This window comes from Atractosteus spatula, unplaced genomic scaffold (assembly GCF_055471065.1).
Source record: "Atractosteus spatula isolate fAtrSpa1 unplaced genomic scaffold, fAtrSpa1.hap1 Scaffold_10, whole genome shotgun sequence".
Taxonomy (NCBI): domain Eukaryota; kingdom Metazoa; phylum Chordata; class Actinopteri; order Semionotiformes; family Lepisosteidae; genus Atractosteus; species Atractosteus spatula.
This window is the reverse complement of record NW_028296653.1, coordinates 380,821-396,862: the sequence shown is the minus strand read 5'-3', so window position 1 is coordinate 396,862 and position 16,042 is coordinate 380,821. Positions and strand designations below refer to the sequence as shown.

Genomic DNA, 16,042 nt, shown 5'->3' with positions numbered 1-16,042 from the left:
CTTGCAAGTCGCCAGTTTGGCTTTTGTTTTGTTCAGGAGGTTCATTTGGGGTCACAGAAGGATGTGGCGGACTTTAAGAAAGAATGGCAAAAAGGAGAGTCCTGGTGGAGCATTGGAGGGGTGCATTGGAGGATTGGAGGTCTTCAGGCATCGGGATTTTATGTGGGGTGTCAAATTTTGTGGGGGGAGAAGTTTGTGTGGTAGTTCCGGGGCGTTTATTGGTAGTGGATGGGGTGTGGGACGGCTTGAAAGTGCGCCTGATAGCGGTGTATGGACCGGCTGAAAGGCGCCTTCAGGCAGACTTTATAAAAAAGATAGAGCCACTCCTATTTACCAACAGAGCGGTAGTGATGGGCGGAGATTTTAATGTTGACATTGGTGACACAAATAGGGCAGGGGCGCGAGCCCTGAGAGAGTTGGTGAGTCATTTTAAATTGCAGGACGGCCTTAACATCTCGGGTCCGGCCTCTAAACAGTTTACTTGGAGCAACGGCAAGGATATCTTCAGGAGACTGGATTACATCTTCACTACCCTAAGTGGATTGTCTACGGTAGGACAAATCGTTCCGGTATGGTTCTCTGACCACATGTTGCTGTCTGCCTGTCTGACCTCGGATGACCCAGGCCCCAGATCAGGTTACTGGAGGCTAAATATTAAGGTGTTGTCCGAGGTTGAGTACAGAAGCAGGATATTTGGCCTGATTGAGAGTCTCTGCAGCCAGAGATGGAAATATCTGACCGCTGTTAATTGGTGGGAGATGTGTAAAAGAGTTATATGTAAGGAATCGGTCAAATATTGCCGAGACAGGAGACGGAAAGAGAGGGAGGATTTAGATCAGCTCCAACAGGATTTACAGACCCTCTATGAGGAATTTAATCAGGGAGGCTCTTTTGACGCACCGAAGGCGGCAGAGATCAGGCTTTGGATGAAAGAGTGGTGGTTGGCGCGAGCCAACGATTTCCTTTTTAGAGCGAAGGGCAATTGGAGAGAAAGGGATGAGAAATGCTCGGCTTTGTTTTTCGGCTCGGTGCGTTCTCGGCAAGCCAGAACTTTGGTGGAAGGGCTAAAACAAAAAGACGGTTCCGTTACCTCTGACCCAGCTGATATGGTCAGGTGTGCCTCTGAGTTTTACAGAGAACTGTTCACTGGGAAACCAGTGGACACTGACTTGTGGGAGGAGTGGTTAGCGGGAATAGTGAGGGAAGAGGAGGGTATGCCTGAACTGGAGGGAGAGCTTTCAGGTGAGGAACTAAGGGAAGCCATGGCGGGGATGCGGAGGGGTACGGCTCCCGGAATTGATGGCTTGCCCATTGATTTTTACGTGGTGTTTTGGGATAAACTGCAGCCTATCCTGCTAGAAGTTTTTAACGAGATCTTGGAGTCAGGGGAATTAACGGGAACTATGAAAACTGGAGTTCTGTCTTTGATTTTTAAGAAGGGGGACAAGGAGGACCTGGAAAACTGGAGGCCGATCCAATTGCTCTGCACTGACTATAAGATCTTGGCCAGGGTGCTGAGTAGACGGCTGAGGAAGGTGATGCCGGGTCTGGTCTGCAGGGATCAGACCTGCAGCGTGGAAGGTAGGAAACTAGCCTGGAATCTCCAGCTGGTGAGAGACATCATAGAATGGGTAGAGGAAAGGGGCCTGGAGCTCATACTTGTAAGCCTGGATCAAAGTAAAGCCTTTGACAGAGTGTGTCATCCCTTCCTTTGGGAGGTTTTAAAGAAACTAGGGATTGGTGAAACTTTCATCCGATGGCTCAGGATTTTATATAACGGGGTCATCTCAAGGGTTTGTGTGAATGGAAGGTTGGGGATGGGGTTCGTGGTTAGTCGTGGGGTGAGGCAGGGGTGTCCCTTGTCCCCTCTCCTCTACGTGCTATACCTGGAGCCCTTTTTGCGACGAATCCGGAGTGACCCTTGGGTGGAGGGTGTACTGGTCCCGGGTAGCGGTGGGGCACAGGCAAAGTTGATGGCTTACGCGGACGACGTAACTTTGTTCCTTACCACTGACAGGTCTCTCTGTCGGGTTCTGCAGATAGCGGACGCCATGGCGGCAGGAACGGGGGCACTGCTTAATCTCAGCAAGTGCACCGTCAAATATTTCGGCAGATGGAAGAACAGGCAGGATGTGGTAGGAGGTCTCAAATTAGAAACAGGGCCCGTGAAGATCTTGGGGGTCAGTTTTCACACTGCTGACTCTGCCACAATTAACTGGAAGAGTAAGATCTCGAAGGTGAACCAGAAGCTAGGTTTGTGGCCGAGTAGGCATTTGACACTCCTACTTTCCTACTTTTGGTAGGAAAAGTCCTGGTAGTGAAGGTGGATATATTGCCGTTGCTCATCCATCTGGCCTGTGTTTTCCCACTGCCTCCCAGGTTCCGTAGAGAGCTGGTGAGGACTATCTTCCGCTTCATTTGGGGCGGAGGATACGAGTACATCAAGAGGGCGGATATGCACAGGCCGGTGGAGGAAGGAGGTAGGGCGGTGCCGGATCTGCCGGTGAAATTGGACTCACTTTTCATCTCGGGGCTGTGCAGACTTCTGAAGGAGAGTCTGGACCACCTGTGCGTCCCCTTTGCACACTTGTGGTTTGCCTCTGCAGTAAAGCATCTTGTAGTTTGGACAAACACAACACCCAAGGCAGAAAAGTTGCCATGGTATTACAAGCATGCGGTACAATGGCTAAAAAAGCACCCGGGTGCTAAGGAAGGTACAGTATTGCTGGACCATAAGGCATTATACCAGCTGGCTACAGCAAAGGAGGAGCCGGCTATTGTGGGAGTTTCGGGAGAGGTGTGGAGGCAAACGCAATCGGTAGGGCTGGAAAATAAGCTGAAGGACCTCAATTGGTTGGTTGTGTGGAACAGACTTCCAGTTCGAGAGACTTTATATAGACATGGTCTCTCCAGGCAGGACAAGTGCCCACGCACTGACTGTCAAGAAACCGAGTCCATCGCACACGTCTTATGGGATTGCGGTTTTGCACAGAGGGTATGGGACCAGTGTGGGGGTTTCTTAACGCAGGTGAAATCAGACTTTGTGGTGTCCAGACAAGTTATACTGCGGGGAATCCCAAAAACACGTAGATGGGGGATCAATTTTTTGTTATGGTTTGTGATGAGTTTTGTGAAATATCATCTGTGGGCATCGCGCAAAAACCTCACTGAGCATGGGGTCAGTGGAGCACCAGCCGCTGTCGTTTATAAAGTTAAATATGATATAGCATGTCGGGTAAAATGGGACATTTTGAGGTGGGGTTTTGCCGCAGCCAAAGAGAGGTGGAAGGGGCTTTTTTCGTTGGTGTGATTATTATGTTTTGTATAGCAAAAGTCAGCATGTTTTTGGTAATTGTTTTGTTTTTTTCAGATGTGGGGGTGGGCTTTGATTTGCATTTGAGGCGGGGTTAGGGAAATTGTATTTTGCTTTGGTTTTCAGAGGGTTGGGTTTTTGAATGTTGTTTTCTGTGTTTTTTGAGTAACATGTGGGTTGATTTTTTGTGTGGTGGGTATTTTTTGCTGTTTGGATGTTTTATATGTTTCTAATAAAAAAAAAAAATCTGTTCTTATCAGTTTAATATCTGATACGTCCCCCATTGGGGGACCACATATTAAACGGATTTTTGGAACAGGGAGCTGGATCAGGAGCTTGCTCCGTCCTCTCCACGCATTGGCCCGGTATTGCAGCGCCTCCGGGAACGGTGCACTACCTTCTCTCAGCGGTGAAAAGACAGACGTAGCTAGCAAGCAAGCGAGGTGGACCGGAGCTCCTTCCTCTCCGGTCTCGTCTCTCATCCATCCGTGTGTCTCTGTGTCTCTGTGTCTCTCTCTCCCCCTCCCCGTTCCCGTGCTCCCTCCGTGCGCTTTCCCGCGTCTCGACTCTCTCGGCAAGCAGGCCGGCCCCCTTTTCGGCTCCCGTGCATTTTCCCTCCAAAAAACTTAGTTTTTTCCTCCTTTTCCCTGGGAGGCAGGCGTGGCTTGTGTGTGTGTGTGTGTGTGTGTGTGTGTGTGTGTGTGTGTGTGTGTGTGTGTGTGTGTGTGTGTGTGTGTGTGTGTCCGTCCTTGCAGGCGGGCCCCTTTCGACAGCCGGGCGTTTTCCCTCCAAAAAACTTAGTATATACACCTTTTCTTTCTTTTTTTCGGCAGGCAGGCAGGCGTGTGTGTGTGTCCCCGTCCCTCCCGCGAGAGCACTGCCCCTTGCCTCTGCCCGCAGGTGCCGACGGTCCGCTTTCGCTTGCAGCTCGCTCGGCACGGCTGCTGCTGGTGGGAGGGGCCTAAGCTAAGGAGGCCGGCCGGCTGGCGCCCCCCGCGGCTGCGGTCGTTGTCGGGCCGTTGACAGGAGATCAAAGAGCAGGGCCCCCACCCGGGACTGGCGGGCAGGCAGGCAAGAGAGGGGGAGAGCGGAGTCCGGGCGGCCGGCAGCCGCGTGCGGACCGGGCTCCAGAGGCGTCGGCATCGCTTCTCGGCCTTTTGGCCCAGATCAGAAAGTACGGGGCAGGCCCACGGCTTGACGACTGGGCTGGGGGGTGTGAAGACGACGACGACGAAGATTTTTTCTGCACTGGAGGAGGAGGAAGAGCCAACACAGACGAGGCGGACGACTCATCGACGGAGGGCGGGAGCCGGAGATCATCACAAGCCACCACGGGTAGTCGCTCTGGGTTGAGCCCAGGGGGCGAAGTGGGGCTTCCGGATGGCAGCAACTTCGGCTGGTGAGTGGACCCGCCACGCAGCGACTGGGCACCCTCTGTCCCGTGAGGGACAGATGCGGTGCTCAGTGCGCTTTGTAGTTAAAGATGCTGCACGGAAGGCGGAATGGGCGAATAGGGAGCGTTTTGCTTAAAGCGCTTGAAATAAGGAAGGAGGACATCACCTGTGTGCAGGATTTCATATCCAAAGGGATTTTTGACCTGACTATGGAATCGGACAATTTGTGCGAAACAGTCTGGCAGAAGGCCATGTCTAAGAAAGACCAGGCACCCTTAAGTGCTTTTTTGCTGGAGCCCTTGTTTGCGAGAGAATTGAGGCCGTTGACTGTGCATGTGTTTAACCCGCGTGTCCCGGAACAGGATATCCTCACGTTCCTTTCAAGGTTCGTGGATGTGCAAAGTGCGGGGCAAAAAGTTACCGATGGTCTGCATATATGGACTTGTAAAAGGCGGTATTCAGTCAGGCTGCGGTCTAACTCACTTGAGGAAGATGGAGTATCGCACCCCCCAGCGTACTTCTCCATCGGCCCGAGCAAGGGATATCTGTTTTACCCGGGGCAGCCTTTGTCCTGTAAGAAATGTTTCCAGAGAGGGCATAAGGCGGTGGACTGCACTAGGGCCTTTTGTAGGAAATGTAAAGCAGCGGACCATGAGACGGCCAATTGTGGGACATTGTCAACTTGTAACCTTTGCGGAGCATTTGGTCACATGTACAGATCCTGCCCTGAGAAATTTTGCAGCTTCGCGGAAGCGGTCAGAGCACCAGTGGCTGGTCCCAGAGACGCCCTCCCTGGACCGTCCAGAGACCCAAGGATCTACCGGGGTTCCCGAGCATGGACTGGGAAGGAGAGAGGCGGCGAACCAGAGAGAGGCAGTGAACCGGAAAGAGGCGGCGTACCCGAGAGAGGCGGCGAACCTGAGAGGGCAGCAGTGGCGACATCGAGACCAGCAGAGGAGGGGCCAAGCGTCTCGTCCCGGGCGGCGGAGGTGGCGAGGGTGAGCTCGGACTCCCTGGGCTGGTCCAAGCAGCCTAGCAGAGCGGCAATGAGGAAGCCTGTGATTGTGTCGTTTGTAAAAGGACCGGACTCGCCGCCGGCAAAGCACATGGTGAACATTTTCGAGTTGTTGGCCACAGAAGACCCAAGAGAGGATGACAACAGTGTGGCGGACTCGGAGGAGATTGAGAGTGATGGTGGTATGAAAGGTGTTGTAAAAAAGAGAAAAAAGAAAAAGAAAAAGGGTGTTGTGAAAGAATCAGTGATTGTGGAGAAGGGGTGGGGGGAGGGGTAGTGGAGGAGAGTGGGGTTGGGGAGGCAGAGGGAGGAGAGGGAGAGGGCCAACAGAGTGTATGATCTGATGGAGGACTCCACTGGTGTTACGGTCTCCGAGGACCCCATCCCTCCGGGTCAAGGTATGGCTGGTGGCGATCCTGAGGAAGGAAGCACTGGAGGTTTAGAGCAGACTGGGGAGGAAAAGGAGGCTCACCTCTCTGACTCCGAGGATCCCGAGGTAAGTTCATCATCCTCGGGGGAGGGGTCCTCGCAGTTCTCCGGGGAGGCGGAGAGCGCTCCGGATTCTGTAGGCACGGAAAGGTCGGAGTTTAGTTTGGGTGAGGGATCGCCGCTGCAGACCCCCTATGATCCAACATGAGTCGTGTGGTATGTACAGTAAATGCCAGAGGGCTAAAGGAAAAATCGAAGCGAATTGGCGTCTTTAAAAAACCTCGCTGAACGCCAATTCGGCTTTTGTTTCTTGCAGGAGGTTCACCTGGGATCGAAGGACGATGTGACTGTGTTTAAGAATGAATGGGTGAAGGGTGAGTCTTGGTGGAGTGTGGGTGGTGTGCACTCGTCGGGTGTGGGGATCCTATGTGGGACCCCGAATTTTACAGCGAGTGCAGTTAACTCCATAGTTCCTGGGCGACTGTTAGTAGTGGATGGTGTGTGGGAAGGCCAAAAGGTGCGGCTGATAGCTGTCTATGCACCTGCTGAGAGGCGGCTGCAGGCAGCCTTCTTAAAGGATTTGGAGCCACACTTATTCACCAATAGGGCGGTGGTGTTGGGTGGTGATTTGAATATGGATTTGAGTGATGTGAGTGGGGCTGGAGTGCGAATTTTGAAGGAAATGGTCAGTCTTTTTCAGTTGCAGGACTGCCATAAAGGCTCTAGTCAGGCTCCCAGGTTCTATAGTTGGAGCAACGGAAGAGATATTTTTAGACGTCTAGACTATATTTTTACCACCCTACAGGGGTCGGCGCGCGCCGAGAAGATAACTCCGGTGTGGTTTTCTGACCACTTGTTGATGTCTGTTGAGTTGATATCAGAAGTTTGATAGTCGCGCTGCTTGAGAGTTTCCAAACAAAAAGGTGGAGGTTTCCGACTGCTGTGAGCTGGTGGGAAGCCTGCAAGAAGGCGGTGGCTAGGAACTCGATTAGCTATTGTCGGCGTACAAGGGCGGCTGAAAGGAAGGAAGTGAACGAATGGCAGCGGGAGCTAGAAGACCTATATGTGACCTTCAACCGGGGGGGATCCTTTGACGCCGAGCGGGCTGCTGAGATCAAGCTCAGACTGAAAAATTTCTGGTCTGAGCGCGCGAGGGATTTCCTCTTCCGGCTGAAGGGCATCCTTTTGGAAGGCGAAGAGAAATGCACAGCGCAGTTCTTTGGTTCGGTCCGTACGAGGCAGACAAGAACTCACTTCGAGGGCCTAAGGCAAAAGGATGGGGCGATAACTAGGGACATCGAAGGTATGTTGAGGTGTGCCTCAGAGTTCTACAGAACCCTGTTTTCAGAGAAACCGGTGGACAGGGGACTGTGGGAAGACTGGCTAGCTGGTTTAGAGAGGAAGGCCATTGACAAAGGCAGCTTGGAGGCACGTCTGACAGATGTAGAGATAAGAGAGGCTATGGCGGGGCTGCGAAAAGGTACAGCTCCAGGAATTGACGGGCTACCAATAGAGTTTTATATAACCTTTTGGGACCTCTTGCAGCCAATGCTGATAGAGGTCTATGAGGAAATTCTGCGGGTGGGTGACCTTGGCAGGACAATGAGGATGGGTGTCTTGTCCCTGATTTATAAGAAGGGTGAGAAGGAGGATCTGGATAACTGGAGGCCGATCCAACTGCTCTGCACGGATTAAAAGATCTTGGCCAGGCCGTTGGGGCGACGGCTGAGGAAGGTGATGCCGGATCTGGTAGGTCATGACCAGACATGCAGTGTGGAGGGTAGGAAGATCTCTTGGAACCTCCAGCTTATCAGGGACGTTATTGAGTGGGTGGAAGATAGGGGTTTAGAGCTGATGCTTGTGAGTCTAGATCAGAACAAGGCGTTTGACAGGGTTAATCATTCTTTCCTCTGGGCGGTCTTGGGGAGGATGGGACTAAGTGAGATCTTTATAAGGTGGATCAGGGTTTTATATAATGGAGTCATCACAAGGGTCTGCATCAATGGGCGGCTGGGTATTGGAATTCCAATTGCGTGTGGTGTGAGGCAGGGGTGCCCCTTGTCTCCTCTATTATATGTTCTTTATGTAGAGCCCTTTTTGCATCGGATCCGCAGTGACCCACTAGTTGAAGGGGTGGTGGTTCCGGGCAGTGGTGGGAGGCAGGCGAAAGTCGCAGCTTATGCGGACGATGTAACCCTGTTCCTCACCACTGACAGAAGTCTTGATCGAGTCCTGAGACTTGCGACGATCTAGCAGTCAGCACCGGTGCATTCCTGAATAAGAGTAAATGCACAGTTAAATTTTTTGGCAGGTGGAAGGATAGGCAGGGTGTGACCGGGGGCCTTACACTAGCGGTAGGCCCCGTCAAAGTCCTGGGGGTCTTCTTCCACGTCTACGACTCGGCGGGCCTGAATTGGGAGATCAAAATTAGGAAGGTGAGCCTAAAGTTAGGCCTTTGGCGGAGCAGGTCTCTATCATATGTCGGGAAGGTACTCGTGTTAAAAGTGGATGTGTTGCCGTTGCTTCTCCACCTGGCCTGCGTGTAACCGCTGCCCGCCAGGTTTCGTCGAGACCTGGTGAGAACTATCTTCCGCTTCGTCTGGGGCGGAGGATATGAACACATCAGGCGTGCGGACATGTGCAGGCCGGTGGAGGAGGGGGGCAGGGAGGTTCCTGACCTTCCACTTCGACTAGACTCGGTGTTCGTTTCGGTTTTGTGTAAAACCCTGTATGAGAACCCAGATCATCTGTGTGTATGTTTCGTGCAGTTGTAGTTTGCTGCTACAATGAAACATCTGGTCGATTGGACCAACACCACACCTAAGGCTTCGCAGTTACCCTGGCATTACAGACACGCGGTTACATGGCTGAGGAAACATCCGGCGGTGAAGAGAGGAACAGAGTCTCTGGACCACAGGGCTGTGTACAGGTCCATAATAGAGAAAGGTGGGTCTGCAGTGGTTGGGGTATCGGAGGCCGAATGGAGACAGATCCAGCCAGCAGGGCTGGAAAACCGACTGAAGGACTTAAATTGGCTGGCTATGTGGGACAGGTTGTCAGTCAGGGAAGTCCTTCATAGACATGGTCTGGCAAGACAGGACAAGTGTCCGCGACCCGATTGTTCTGAACCTGAAACTGTATCACATGTATTCTGGGGTTGTGATTTTGCGGAACGCGTGTGGGGTCTGTGCGGGGGGCTTTTCGGTCAGATAGCTCCCGATTTTGTCATGTCCAACCGTGTGATTTTATGTGGAATAGCGAATCCGCGCAAGTGGAGCAGAACCTTTTTACTGTGGTTCCTTATTAGTTTAGTAAAGTTCTACTTATGGGGGTCTCGGGAAGAGCAGGTGAAGCACAATAGTGGGGGCTCAGCAAATTCAGTGATGTTTAAAGTAAAGCATGACATTGCAAGAAGAGTGAAGTGGGATATTATGCGTTGGGGATTTGCTGCTGCAAAAGAGCGTTGGAAGGGGTTGTTTTCGTTGGGGGTTTGATTTTGGTTATGATGTTCTGTAAATGGTGTTGTTGACTGGTTTTGTATATTTATAATAAAACATAAAAAAAAATCTGTTCTTATCAGTTTAATATCTGATACGTCCCCCATCGGGGGACCACATATTAAACGGATTTTTGGAACAGGGAGCTGGATCAGGAGCTTGCTCCGTCCTCTCCACGCATTGCAGCTCTCCTTCGCTTGCAGCTCGCTCGGCACGGCTGCTGCTGGTGGGAGGGGCCTAAGCTAAGGAGGCCGGCCGGCTGGCGCCCCCCGCGGCTGCAGTCGTTGTCGGGCCGTTGACAGGAGATCAAAGAGCAGGGCCCCCGCCCGGGACTGGCGGGCAGGCAGGCGAGCAAGCAGGCAGGCAAGAGAGGGGGAGAGCGGAGTCCGGGCGGCCGGCAGCCGCGTGCGGACCGGGCTCCTTAAATCAGTTAAAGCCAAGCTCAAGGCCGGCGTCGGGCATCGCTTCTCGGCCTTTTGGCCAAGACCAGGGGAGAGATCGTTGGACTGCTATCCGTGCCTGCAGACGTTTGGATCCAAAGAGAAGGTTCGTTTTGCTGGTTCCTGTTTTTTTGGAAGTGTTTTTTTTGTAAGAAGGCTACGATGAAGACCTGTGAGAAGAGCGTCGGAGGGCCGTATTTCCCGCAATGGCCGAGGGCCCGGCCCCCCCCGGGTGGGCCAGCCAGGCTCCTCGGCTGAAATGGACCTTGCGTTTTAAATGGGTGAGAGAGAAAGAAATGATGGGCAGATACGAGTTTGAATGTAAGATTTTATTTGGAATTTTGAAAGCAATACCGAGTGAAGTGAAATGTCTGCAGGGAAACGGGCCTTTTTGCTTTTTCGATGTTACCTTTAACAATGATCAGATCTACAAGAGAGTCTCTGGGATGTGTGAGGAGATGGTGAACAATGAATGGTTACAGGACTTTGAGATTTTGGGTCTGGCTCAGGACGATGTGCGATTTATAATTGTAAACATGCATGACCCCTTCATTGAGGATGATATTATTACGGCTTACCTATGGATGCATGTGGATGTCCTGGCAGGTCCCCAAATAATTGGTGACAGATTTCGGGTCTGGACTGGGAGGCGCAGATACCAGGTGCGACTCAGGCGGAATGTTGGGCGCGCGGACGGGTTTTTGCACCCCCCGTCGGCCTTTTTCCTGGGTCAAAGTAAAGGCTATATATATTATCAGAACCAGCCGTCTTACTGCAGAAAATGTTGTTCCTTCGGCCACATGGATAAAGACTGCACCGCCACCTCTTGCTCGAGGTGTGGAGCACGGGACCACACTAAGAGGAGATGTTATCAGAAAACCTGCTCTCTGTGTGGGGATACAAACCATTTATATAGAGAATGCATATGGAGAGACCCTGAGATGGCCAGGGATCAGGAGAGATGCTTCCTAGATGCCGTAGAGGAGGCAAGTGACTCGGAGCAAGAAGGAGATGTGGAAGATGAAGGAGGAAAGGAAGGCAAAGGAATTGAGAAGACAGAGGGGAACAAGAATGAAAAGGTCGAAACAGGTGATGGCAACGAGATTGAGAGTGAGGAGATAGCAGAGGTGGATGTGAGCGAAACATCAGACACTGGTTTGGACAGTAGCAGTAGCTTACCTGCTGGTCAGGTGGCTAGAGCCTTGGACTTGTTCGTGCACCTGCCGCAAGAAGGCCTGGCGATGGACTTGGGTGATTTCGACATGGATGGGAATGTGGCAGTCCAGAAAAGGCCAAGGGAGGATTCCGAAGAAGAGTTGCCTGCGGGGGAGGAGAAGAAGGCCAAGGAGGACGCTCATATAGAGGAGGATATAGAAGAAGGCATGGTGATGGAATCCCCCCCAGAGCGGGAGGAGGTTGCAGCTTCGGATTGGGGTCAGAAGGGGCACCTGCCAAAAGGAAGATTAATAGAGTCGACTTACCTGCGCTGCGTTTCGGTGGCTCCGAACGTGGTTCAGTCCAATTCAGAGGAGGAGGGTTCAACCCCTTATAGGACGAGTGACACAAGCTCCTCGGAGACAGACAGCTCTGCAGAACCAGATGTAGATCCTGGGGGAAGAGATGGTGGGAGGTCAATATGACCTTCAAAATCTTAACTGTAAATGTTAGGGGATTGAAAAATAGGTCTAAAAGGATTGCTGTGTATAAAATTTTGCGTGAAAATAAGTTTGATATATGTTTTTTACAGGAAGTGCACTTGGGTGGAGATATAGATGTGAAGCGGTTTTCTAAAGACTGGGATTCGGGGAAGTCCTTTTGGTGTGTGGGGGGAGTACATTCTTCTGGGGTTGGTATATTATTTGGGAATAATCACATTGATGTTAAAGAAACTTATATGGTGCAGCCAGGGAGAATCCTTGTGGTGGATGGGGTATACTTAAACACAAAAATGAGATTTATAGTCGTCTACGCACCGGCGGATAGGACATCAAGGGGGAGTTTTTTTTCCGACCTAGTCCCCTGGTGTGTGACTAATAGAAAATTAGTGATTGCCGGTGACTTTAATGAGGATCTAAATAAAAGAACAGCAGGGTCCCTAGAAATTAATAAACTGCTGAGGGATTTTGACTTATTTGATAGTTTCTGTCTTAAAGGGCCTGCAACGTTTGGGTTGATTCCCCCAGTTACTTGGAGGAATGCAGCAGGGGCTGCCAAAAGATTGGATTATGTGTTCTTGTCTCGAGGTTTGGTGATTGCTAAAGCCTCGGTCGTACCCTTTTATTTTTCCGATCATGAATTGTTGGTGGTTGAGGTGGAAGGTGTGGGGGTCAAGTTTGGTCCAGGGTACTGGAAATTAAACACAGCCGTGCTGAGTGAGGACGGTTACAAAGAGCTAATTAGAGACAAATGGTTTTTTTGGCTAGGACAGAAACAAGATTGGCCGTCATTAATTGAATGGTGGGAGTATGTTAAGTGGCAGGTTAAGGAACTCTCAATCCGGTATTGTAAGTGTCGAAATCAAAGAAGGAATTTTGAAGTGAGAAGGCTTCAAAAAGTGTTGGAAAATATGTATGAGGAGACAAACAAAGGTGCAGATTTTAATTTCTCGAAAGCCCAGGAGCTGAAGGCGCGACTTAGAGAACTTTACCTTAGACAATCCAGAGAGTTTTTAATCAGAGCTGGTATCGGCTTCCTGGATGGACAAGAAGAGGTCTCAGGCCTGCTTTTTAAATCAGTTAAAGCCAAGCGGGTTAAAAGAGCATTCGGGAGTTTGGTTTCTGCAGAGGGGGAGGTGGTAAGTACTCCGTATGAAATGTTGGAGGAAGCCGTAAAGTATTTTACTACTTACTTCAATAAGAGGGAGGGGGAGTCAGTAAAGGGGGTCGGTGGTTTGGAGCATATTGAGAAGAAGGTCAGTGCTGAGGAAAATAGGGCCCTAGTGACACGCATTGATCTAGCTGAAGTTGAGGGGGCTACTCGGAGAATGAAAACAGGGAAAGTTCCGGGGGTTGATGGTATCCCGGTAGAATTTTACCTTACTTTCTGGGATTTGATAGGTCCATCGATGCTCGAAGTCTTTCAAGCTATTCTAGATGGTGGAACTTTGGGAGATACAATGGCACAGGGAGTTTTGTCTCTGTTATTTAAGAAAGGTGATCCTAAGAGGCTAGAAAATTGGAGGCCAATACAATTATTGTGTCGAATATAAAATCTTGGCAAAAATTTTGTGCGATAGGATAAGGAAAGTCCTGCCATCAGTAATACAGCCGGATCAGACCTGTGGCGTGGCGGGTAGGTCCCTACACTGGAACCTCGGCCTGCTTAGAGATACTATTGCTTGGACAGAAGACAGACATCAGTGTCTGTTGATAGCCAGTCTTGACCAAGAGAAAGCATTTGATAGGGTGGATCATCAATGCTTATGGGATGTGTTGGATCGTTATGGGGTCAGCAGCTGCTTCATCTCTTGGCTGAAAGCCCTGTATGGAGGTGCTTCCACCAGAGTCAACATAAATGGTTTTATGAGTGAACCCTTCGTCGTAAGGAAGGGCGTCAGACAAGGCTGTCCGTTGTCTCCAATCCTATATGTAGTCTATATAGAGCCACTATTGGAGTTGTTAAGACGAGATAGAAGGGTTGAGGGTATAGTGATCCCGGGAAGCGGAGGCCTCCAAACTAAAGTGTTGGCCTACGCGGATGATATTGTTCTAACTTTGAGCTCAGATAGAAGCCTTTTAGTTGCACTGGAGCTGATAGAAGTCTTCAACCAATGTACAAGTGCAAGACTGAATAGAAATAAGAGCAGTGTGCAGTATTTTGGTCCATGGAGTAACAGGGATGAGGTGGTAGGAGGCCTATCTCTAGAAATGAATTCCTTGAAAATATTAGGAGTGCAGTTTGATAGGGAAGGGACCGGAAAAAGGAATTGGGAGACTCGGTTATCCCAGGTGAGTAGCAAACTTGGCCTATGGAAAAAAAGATCACTGTCCTATTCAGGGAAGGTTTTGGTACTTAAAGGTGACATCTTACCAAGTCTTGTGCACGTTGCAAAGGTCTTTCCTATGCCTGCTTGTTTTAGACGCTCCTTAACTAAGATGGTTTTTGACTTTGTATGGGGAGGTGGTTATGAATATGTGAAGCGTCTAGATATGTATAGGGACATCAGTGAGGGAGGTAGAGAAGTTCCAGATTTACCAATTAAACTAGATGCCATATTTGTGGCTGACCTTTGTAAAGCGGTAGATGACAAGATCTTATACAAATATCAGTTCTTTGTTCGGCTTTGGTTCCCCTGGGTCGTCAGGCCTTCAGAAGTGTGGAGGAACGACGTTCCCAAGGCTGAAATTTTACCATGGTTCTATGAACATGCGGCCGCATGGTTAAGGAAGTACGCAAAAGATGCGGACAGGACAGTGATTGTCTCCCACAGGCTCTTATATAAGGCAGCTAAGAGCAGTGAAAAGGGAACCAATGTTGTGGTTCCTACTGATGTATGGAAAAGGGTGCAACCTAAGAGCCTGGATAACAGGCTCAAAGATTTAAACTGGATGTGTGTTTGGGGACGTCTGCCAGTAAGAGAGGTAATGCACAGACATAAGTTGGCTCGTTCAGCGATTTGCCCAAGACCTCTATGTACAGAGGTAGAGTCCATCAGCCACATGTTCTGGGGTTGCAGGATTGCAAAAGCAGTGTGGGGGCAGATGTCGGATCTATTTAACAAACTGGAACCGGGTTTTGTTCTATCTGGAGATAAAATCCTTAGACGGTGGAGTAGGTCTTCGAGATCTGTGAGACGTGATCTTGTAATCTGGTTTCTAATCAGCATAGTAAAATTTGTGTTATGGGGATCAAGAAATAATTTGGTCAAACATGGTCATGTGGAAGGGGCTGGGGCAATATGTGGGAGGGTTCGTTTTGAGCTTCATAAGATGATGACAGTAGAGGTGCGTAGGTGGGGTTTTCATGCAGCAAAAGAGAAATGGAAACCGTTGCTGGATTAATGGGATAAGTTTACTGTTTGTGGACTGTGATGAATGACTTGTGATTTTGTTTTGTTTTGTTATAATAAATGTAAAAAAAAAAAAAAAATCTGTTCTTATCAGTTTAATATCTGATACGTCCCCCATCGGGGGACCACATATTAAACGGATTTTTGGAACAGGGAGCTGGATAAGGAGCTTGCTCCGTCCTCTCCACGCATCGGCCCGGTATTGCAGCGCCTCCGGGAACGGTGCACTACCTTCTCTCAGCGGTGAAAAGACAGACGTAGCAAGCAAGCAAGCGAGGTGGACTGGAGCTCCTTCCTCTCCGGTCTCGTCTCTCGTCCATCCGTGTGTCTCTGTGTCTCTCTCTCCCCCTCCCCGTCTCCGTCTCCGTTCCCGTGCTCCCTCCGTGCGCTTTCCCGCGTCTCGACTCTCTCGGCAAGCAGGCCGGCCCCCTTTTCGGCTCCCGTGCGTTTTCCCTCCAAAAAACTTAGTTTTTTTCCTCCTTTTCCCTGGGAGGCAGGCGTGTGTGTGTGTGTGTGTGTGTGTGTGTGTGTGTGTCTCCCCGTCCTTGCAGGCGGGCCCCTTTCGACAGCCGGGCGTTTTCCCTCCCAAAAACTTAGTATATACACCTTTTCTTTCTTTTTTTTCGGCAGGCAGGCAGGCAGGCGTGTGTGTGCGCGCACGCGTCCCCGTCCCTCCCGAGAGAGAGAGCTGCCCCTTGCCTCTGCCCGCAGGTGCCGGCGGTCCGCTTTCGCTTGCAGCTGGTTTGGCACAGCTGCTGCCGGTGGGAGGGGCCTAAGCTAAGGAGGCCGGGCGGCTGGCGCCCCCCGCGGCTGCGGTCGTTGTCGGGCCGTTGACAGAAGATCAAAGAGCAGGGCCCCCGCCTGGGACTGGCAGGAAGGCAGGCAGGCAGGCAAGAGAGAGGGGGAGCAGAGTCCGGCGGCAGGCCTCTGGCTGCAGGGAGGCCGG

General features: G+C 50.8%; 2 non-coding genes and 1 pseudogene across 2 annotated transcripts; all 3 read left to right on the top strand.

Annotated features, from left to right (window-relative positions):
- The first annotated feature begins 3,527 nt into the window (after positions 1 to 3,527).
- Positions 3,528 to 3,712, top strand: LOC148810251 (U2 spliceosomal RNA). The gene has a single exon (XR_016086811.1). It is a non-coding gene; the product is annotated as a U2 spliceosomal RNA (small nuclear RNA).
- A 5,967-nt stretch (positions 3,713 to 9,679) lies between these two features.
- On the top strand, positions 9,680 to 9,839 carry LOC148810250 (U2 spliceosomal RNA; annotated as a pseudogene).
- Positions 9,840 to 15,131: 5,292 nt separating this feature from the next.
- On the top strand, positions 15,132 to 15,329 carry LOC148810249 (U2 spliceosomal RNA). Its single transcript, XR_016086812.1, has one exon. It is a non-coding gene; the product is annotated as a U2 spliceosomal RNA (small nuclear RNA).
- Positions 15,330 to 16,042: the final 713 nt, after the last annotated feature.